We start from the raw sequence: 8,419 nt of genomic DNA, 5'->3' as shown, positions 1-8,419 counted from the left end.
ACGTGGCACTAGGGATTCGAACTGCTGAACTGCTGACCTTTCGATCAACAAGCTCAGCATCTTAGCCACTGAGCTTCTGCCAACCTAGAAGTTTGAAAGCACGTAAAAATGCAAGTAGAAAAATAGGGACCACCTTTGGTGGGAGGTTACAGCGTTCCATGCACCTTTGGCGTTTAGTCATGCCAGCCACATGACCATGGAGACATCTTCAGACAGTGCTGGCTCTTTGGCTTTGAAACGGCGATGAGCACCACCCCCTAGAGTCGGGAACGACTAGCGCATATGTGCAAGGGGAACCTTTACCTTTACGTTTAATGCATAGCCCAGCCTCTAAATTCCTTACAGTACTTGGAGGACTAGAAACACTGTTGCAGGGCAAAAGTGAAACACTTGCTAAGGAAACTCAGAGCAATATATCAATTCATTGTTATTATTTGTAAGAAGATTGAATTCAAGCACTCTGAGAACATGATATTAATTTACCTCCATGACATTCCAGAATTCATCGGAAGAAGCTTTAACATTTGCAAATCAAATGGATCTGCATAACAGAATAACAGAGTTGGAAGGACCTTGGAGGTCTTCTAGTCCAACCCCTTGCTCAAGAGGAGACCCTATATATTTCAGACAAATGGTTGTCCAGTCTCTTCTTAAAAGTCTTCAGTGATGGAGCGTCAACAACCTCTGAGGGCAAGTCATTCCATTGGTTTATTGTTCTCACTTGGTAGTGAAATCTGGCCTTAGCTTTAGGCTTAGTGGGGATGCAGAAGTGGAGGAATTCCTGCAGAGAATTCAAGACCATTTATTAGCTTCCCATATAACTGTAGCAACGCTAAAAGTAGTTGTGCTCCAGTACAGGTGTCATAGCTTTAATTTTTTGCTCCAAAAGGTGGTGGAAGTAATTAGGAGCTATTTTAGCACTGATCTTGACTAATCAAGCTGAATTGGTTGAAAATAGAGATTAAGTGGGAAATCAGGAGAAAAAAATTCATCAAATTTTTCAAAGAAAAAAGGATAGGAACAAAGGAGTCAGCAAAGACATTTCAATGAAATTGGAATGATACTTGAATTTCTAAGATGGAATTTCTTGAATCTGTTCAACTATCCCATCGCTATCAGACTCCCAAGCAAGGCCCTTATGGCTGATGTTTACAGGAGTTGAAATCTAACACATCTGGATAGCAGCATGTTGAGGAACCCTGCTAAGTTTAGTCCTGTTTTTCTCCTTTCCTGCTCGATAATGTACAACCCACTGTGCCTCTACAACAATTAATTTTTTGAAATAGAATGACAATTTTAAAATATTGAGTGGATGGATTTTCCCTCTGCCAGCTATGTAGGTAGCGTTGCTTACATTTGAAAGATGCAGATTAGCCTGGGGATTCAGCAGTAAGATCACAATTGTACAATATGTGATGTTTCGTACAACTGCAGGTTTGGTGAACTAAGATGCTGTTGGGCTAAAACTGCTATCACCTCTATCTGATGGCCATACCTGTGTTCAGAATCTGAATATTTACAGGACCTCCTCTTGTATTTAGTTACCTGCATTTTTCCTGGCTCACAATTTAATCCTAAAAATACCTACTTTAAGTAATTCTCACTGAACTCAGTAGCGTTTTGTGTATACAGTAATAACTGGAACTGTTTAATTCCTTAGTAGCAAGAATGGAGATCATCCAGTCCACAGGCCAAACCTGAAGAACTAGACTATACTACCCAGTCTGTGGGATTTCAGACCAGCCCTTTTCCTCCATCTCTACTCACTTCTCAGACATGAAGTACTGCTTTCAAGAGAATTGCAGTGCCCTGAAGTAGGACTTCCCCATGCTTTCTTGAAGGGTGTGGAACCAAAAGGGAAAAAAAATCTCTTTATGAGCCAGTATTTCACCTTCCCAACTTGGAGCACTTTTGACCTTTAGCTTCCCATCATTTTGAGAAAGGAACTAGGCAAAAAGTATCTTCATACATTGGCTGAAGGGGATCTGAGTCGGCATTCACTATGGGCAACTAAGGCAATCTCTGAAAGGCAAATATGGGACAAGTAAACAATTGTACTGCCTACACTCTGGTTAATTTCAAGAGGGTTCAGTGTGTACCCATGCAACTCACTTTTCTTAGAAAGAAGTAAATGGAGGCAGATCATGTTTTATGATGATACAAAGTTAATTTACGTATATACACCATAGGCTGTAACACCTAGGCAGCCTTGAATCTCTCAGAGAAAGTCAATACCAAACCACTTCTGTTCTGTTGCCAAGAAAAACACATGAATGTGTCACCAGGAGTCAAACTCAATGAGCAGTCTTTATCTTACTGTTGCCGGCTGAATGAAAAATGAAGGCTGATTACATATATAGTAGAACAAATAACTGTTTCCTCCAGTTTTCTAAGAGTATCCTACAGAGAACAAATTCAGTCTTCTGGCTCATTTTCAGATCTAGCCCTGTATACTCTCCTGCTATACATGTAAAGAGTTTCTTTGACCCCATAGTTTGTTTGATAGAGGACATAAAATTGGTCATCTCTATCCATCAGCTGCTTTTCATAGGTCCTTCTAGCTCCTATATTTTTGACTATGACTTGTCTTTCTTGATTTTAAGAAGTCTCTCTCAGGAGATACTGTACAGTAGTCAACAATGACTGGCTTTACAGAAATCTTAGGGGGTAGGTTGAACTGAGGGATCAACTTGACCAGCCCTACTTATTCCAAACTTATTCCAAGTTCTTTGGTCTGGCCCCAATGATGACTGGGGAAAAATATAACTAAATTAAAAAAGCACCTAAGGAAAACAGTATCTTAATGAGTCTATATTAAGGACAGGAATATGAACAAGTTTTATGCACTGGAAAGAATGGAAGGGGAATAGAAGAAGAGACTTATGTGGCACCACTAGGCATTTTATAATTATAAAAAGTCATAGAAAAAAAAGCAAAGTACAAGCATAACATGAATTGCAATTAGCTAGAGTTCTCGACATCAGTTAATGGAATTTTTAAAGGCACACCAGAGAAGGATGAAAAAATGTGCCAAGGAGTTGCATCAGGTATATGTAGGCACTCTATCCTCCAGTATACCAGGTTTTAGTTAATCAACTATAGCATATGGCAACCTATTTATGCCGACACATAGACACAAAGGTATCCTCTGTGCTAAAGTCATACATTACTTGAGTTCAGACATTGCACGAAGCTGCCGTTTGTTTTAAGAATGTTTGGCTGAATAATCCACAGAAGTCCTGTTCATATATCATGTGCAAATTATATTATGGCTAAAGCAATGTATGATCCTTGGCCATAAATTTGGACCGTCCGCAGGACTGGAATTTTTAGCCTCTGAGTTTATGCATTCTCTAAACTCTAACATGGTTTATTTGATTCTGTCTTAGCATCCATTATTTGCGAACACAAGCAGCTATTGATTATAAGCCATAATTTTGCCTTAGAGTTGTATATGAATGAAGTGGTTACGGTTTGCTAAAACAAGTCATGACTTAGCATGATATAATAGCTGAGCAACTAAATTTGGCTTCAGAAACAAGGAGAAAACTTTGTTAACATCCAAGTAACTATGTTAATATGTGGGATGGAGTTTTGGGGAGGAATGTGGTGTTTGGAAGAGAGTCCAGCAGGTGTATATTTTTGGCTTCAACTCATTGCTCTTCAAATACACTGAACTACAATTCCTATAATTTATAGGTATCATAACTATCACAGAAGGGCTCTCATCGATTCCTTTTGGGAAACATTTAGTTATATAAATTATGGAGGCCAAATATTGCATATTGATGACTCATGATTAACTGAATCCCCTTTGACTAAACCAATTGTGTCATTTCTGGCTGCTTGCCTGACACATTGAATAAGATCACCTGATTTGGGCTGGAAAAAAAATCTAGACAACATTGGATGACAGCAAAGATTTGGATATTCCTGTATTTTCCTGCTCCCAATTAGTGGTCTTCTAGATTTTTGTAGCCCAGATCTTGCAGCCTCAATTCTGAATCATAAACTAGAAAACATATACCGGAGATTGCATGCTGTGCCACTCAGTTCATTCACTGATTTATAGTTCAAGATATTGAATGATCCCCAAATTTAGGTTGAGTAAATCATCATTATTTTAACTATGGGTAAGCATCTCCTGCAAATAGAGCTACTGAGGCAGGTCAGGCTGACAGCTCCCTTATTTTCAGCCAATGCTGCAGCATCAGCATTTTCAAACCATTGTTGCATATTCAGTAGCCTGTTCAAGTGAACCAAAATCAGGTTTGCAAAGAACCTCTCCTTTGTTAGCTTTAATAGCTTTTTTTTAAAAAAGCTGCCTGATGAACAAACAGTGAAAACTGAGGTGTTCCTCCACTTCCCTTGATAAGCAGTTAAAAGGCTAGATTGGCCCAGCTTGTAATTTTCGTGGCATTATGCTGGTGACAGTACAGTTGTGTACTGTCTCCATTAGTATAACATAGCATTATCTGCTTTCTCTTCCTCTGTGGCAGGCATCTCTTAAACTTCTATAACCTTTAAATAGTGACTTGATAGAAACACCGTCTATGTGGCTATAAATGGAGGATGGGAGGAATTTACTTTTAATGTCACACAGAGCAGGGAGGAGATAGCAGAGATAGGTCTCTGTCCTACATTCCTTCATTTTGCATGATTATTTTTAGCTAACTTCCATCGCCTTAGTTAAGTGACCTAAGCGGACAAGGTAGAAACAAAAGACACCTATCCTGCTATTTCCCAGATGGTCCATTTGAAAAACAAGATGTGCACACAGAGTCCTACACACAAACATCTGGATGATCCTTAGATGGCAGCAGAAAGATACATAAAATAATAGCTTTTCAAGGTTATTGTTTTTTTACAGATACAACTCGTAGTCCTGATATAACCACAGTGGTCGAACAGAATGCCACATTTTGCAAGGGGGCATATATCACTTCCTCCTCTACTTTTTTCCCACTGCAACAACCCTGTGGAGTAGGTTAGGCTGTTCGGGTCAAAGTCGCCCAAACAACTTCTTTAGAGAAAGATGGAAGCTAGAAAAAGAATGATACACAACAAAAGAGATAGATGAATCTGTAAAAGGGCGTTTAAAAAAAAATTCTAAGGAAGCTATTTTGTTTATAAGAATTTTTGAGTAAGGACATTTTGACCTAACAATACTCTGGGTTCAAATTATCCCAAGTGTGAAACAAAAATTGGCTGTCTTGAATGCATCTTGTGCATTGCGATAGTGATTTTGTGACTTGTAACCAACTTTCCTTTTTTCCCCCCAGAATTTTTCCAGCCCTGCCTGAACTACACAACAGCAAAAACTAACTCTTAATGTGCTGCTTGCTATCAGTTTAAATTGGAAAGGTTGATGTGGGAGTAGAGAATTGAAAATTAAACACATAGCCAAGCAGGAAAAAAAAATACAACATCGATGCTGTTTGAAAAAACTCTTTGCTAGAGCAATGTTAGAATTTATGTAGGTGGATTGCAGGTGGATTGTGTTGTGCTTTATTTTAAAGTCACATCTTGCAACATGTGTGTTTGTGTGCACACTATTGTCGTTCAGAAGTATTGCTGCTGCAAGTTGTTTTTCTCTGTATGTATGGAGACAGAAAAATAGATGACAGACAGACAGACAGACAGACAGACAGACAGACAGACAGACAGACAGACAATTGGTACTATGTTGCTTTGGTTGGTGAGTTAATTAATTAAGCTTGCTATTGGTGCATTCTGTATCTGCTAAGGTTTACTGAACTTCAGAGTACTCTTAGAAATGTGTACTTTGAGCTACTTGGTTGAGATTAGTGTACATTCTGTACATGCTCAGATCATTTCCTGAGCCAATTAAGTTTAATTGCCTGGGGCTTCTTCTGAGCTGACCCCTTAGGAGAGTTTGTGCCAGGTATGTTTGGGAGTGTGTATCTTGGTGAGAAGTTCTAACCCCAAGTCCCCATTAATAGCAGTTGGCCATGTTTTTACTGAAGAACTGAACATTGGTCTGATGAAATGTTTAATCCCCCACAGTAGCAGGCAAAGCATTATTACTTCTCCTATGTTACATTAGCAGATTGTCAGCCAACAGCTGTTTTTAGACTAGTAAATTTCTTTTTAGGGAAAGAGAAGCAGGAAAAATTCCTAAGTGGCTATTTTGTCCAGCATTTGTCAGCAAGTTGCTCATGTTTACTAAGTTTTGACTCCTGCTGCTGATGCTGAATTTTACATAGCCACCCTGGGCTCAACTGAACATGCTGTCAAAAGTCATGCTCAGAAGCTGCTGGAGTCTGGATGGGATGAAACATGAAACAAGTTAAACCTAAATCCAAGCAAGATTTGAGTTACTATTTGTTCATCATGGTTCAAGGCCAGCTCCAGTGATGTCTCTCAAAGGGGTTGCATTGCCCTTGAGATCAGAAGTCTTCCTTGACTCATGACTACTGTTAGATGGGCAGAGGAGGCCATGACCAAAAGACCTTTTCCCGGCTTCCTCTGGTATATCTTCCCATTTCCAGGCGTGGGGCTGAGAATCTGGCTGCAATGTCTCATGACCTACCACCATCTAATTAGATTTCTGTAATGCACTTTTCACGGAGTCCTAAAGGAGTTTTTCCAAAAGGTAACTGGACTTTCTTGGGGTTTTTTCCCCTTGAAAACATTTTGCTTCTCATCCAAGAAACTTCTTCAATTCTTACATGTAAGGAAATTCAGAACCGAAGAAGCTTCTTGGATGAGAAACGAAATGTTTTCAAGGGAAACCCAAGAAAGTCCAATTGTCTTTTGGAAAAGCACCTTTACATGACCTGGACGATTGAGAATCTCCATAGACACTTTGCACGGAGCTGCCTTTAACAACCATTTGAAAAGTGCAGTTGGTTCAAACTGAAGCAGCCTGCATATTGACTGGCACTAACTGCTCTGAGCATATTACATGTAATTGGCTTGACCTGCATTGATTGCCAATAGACTATGAGATGCTATTCAAACACTTAGTTCTCACTTTTAAAATTGTATCTGGCTTGGCACCTGGATTTTTCCAGGACTGTTTACCACCACGGGATTCAGCCTGACAAAGGAGATCCTCCCCAAAAAGGCTGCACGTAACACCCTATTTGTATGAGGTGAAGGGGACTAATGCTACAAGGTTCTGCTTTGCTGTTATTGTGTCTACATCAGAATAGAATAGAATAGAATAGAATAGAATAGAATAGAATAGAATAGAATAGAATAGAATAGAATAGAATAGAATAGAATAGAATAGAATAGAATAATTCCTCTAGAAATGAGGCAGTCCTCCCCCAGCAATGGCTTTCTGAAAACTTTGAAAGGCCGAACATTTCCAGAGAGCTTGCAAATGATTGCAGTTGTTACTTCTTGAATATCTATTTTTTATTGTTACATATATAATCATTGCTTTAATCATTAATTTAATGTTTTATTTTAAGGTTTTAAGGGGTTTTTTTTCCTGCATATTTTCAGTGCATTTTAGCTGCAAACCAGCATGAGTCATGATGTTTGGGTGGTATTCATGTTTGATAAATAAATCCAGGAAATAAATCAGTCCTGGAGAGTTGGAGGAGTGTAGGGCGCTGTGTCATTCATTTGCCCTCTGGTAAATTAGTGAGTTGTGATTGGCAATGGCCCTTTGACAACTATTTTGTCAATAGGCAATCCCTCTTCCAGAGTAGTCATTTTATGAGAAGACACATGATCAAAATCTCTGTGTGCTTCTCAGCCCCCACAAATTGCCTACCTCCAGTTTTACACAATCTAAACGCCTGCATATGATTACATAGGAGAGAATCCCACTGATTTCTTTGGGGAGACAGCATGTACTTCTCCCAGCGTGTCTAAAATAAATTAACTGATGCATCTGCACGCACAATGTAGATATGTAAATAAACTGTGTATGCCTGGAACAAAGTCAAAACTTGATCCCAAATCCCTCTTCAAGTTTCAGATCTATATTTCAGGAGCAGAGGTGTCTGATTTAGTGTCTCTCAAGAAATTGTCTGCGCATCAGTTGACCTGCTGGAAAGTGGTGATAGAAAGTCCTCCAGAGCTTTTAGAATCAGGTATGTCCTCTCCTTTGGTGTTATCTCCCCAGCCTCCACTTAAGTTAGCAATCGGTAGCATTAGCAAAAAATAAAAATAATTGCCTGCCTTGGTTTGTCCAGCTGAGATCTGTCCTTGGGTGATGGTTGGCTTGTTCAGGGGGCTTTTTGCACTCTTGACAGGAGGCAGCTGCTTGGCTCTTATGCCTGCACTGGCAGCCTCTAAAAAAGCACATTTTTTCTATCATTTGTTATGTAATATTTGTTCTCCATAGGCCAAAAATGCAAACGCCACTGTAATAGATGAGGTTCATCTTTTATCCTCCCTACTGGGTTTCCTCTCTTAGAATTAAACAAAGCAAGGAAAG

Source organism: Pantherophis guttatus, chromosome 2 (assembly GCF_059756535.1).
Source record: "Pantherophis guttatus breed Tessera chromosome 2, ASM5975653v1, whole genome shotgun sequence".
NCBI lineage: Eukaryota > Metazoa > Chordata > Lepidosauria > Squamata > Colubridae > Pantherophis > Pantherophis guttatus.
The sequence above is the reverse complement of the archived record's forward strand: the minus strand, read 5'-3'. Positions refer to the sequence as shown.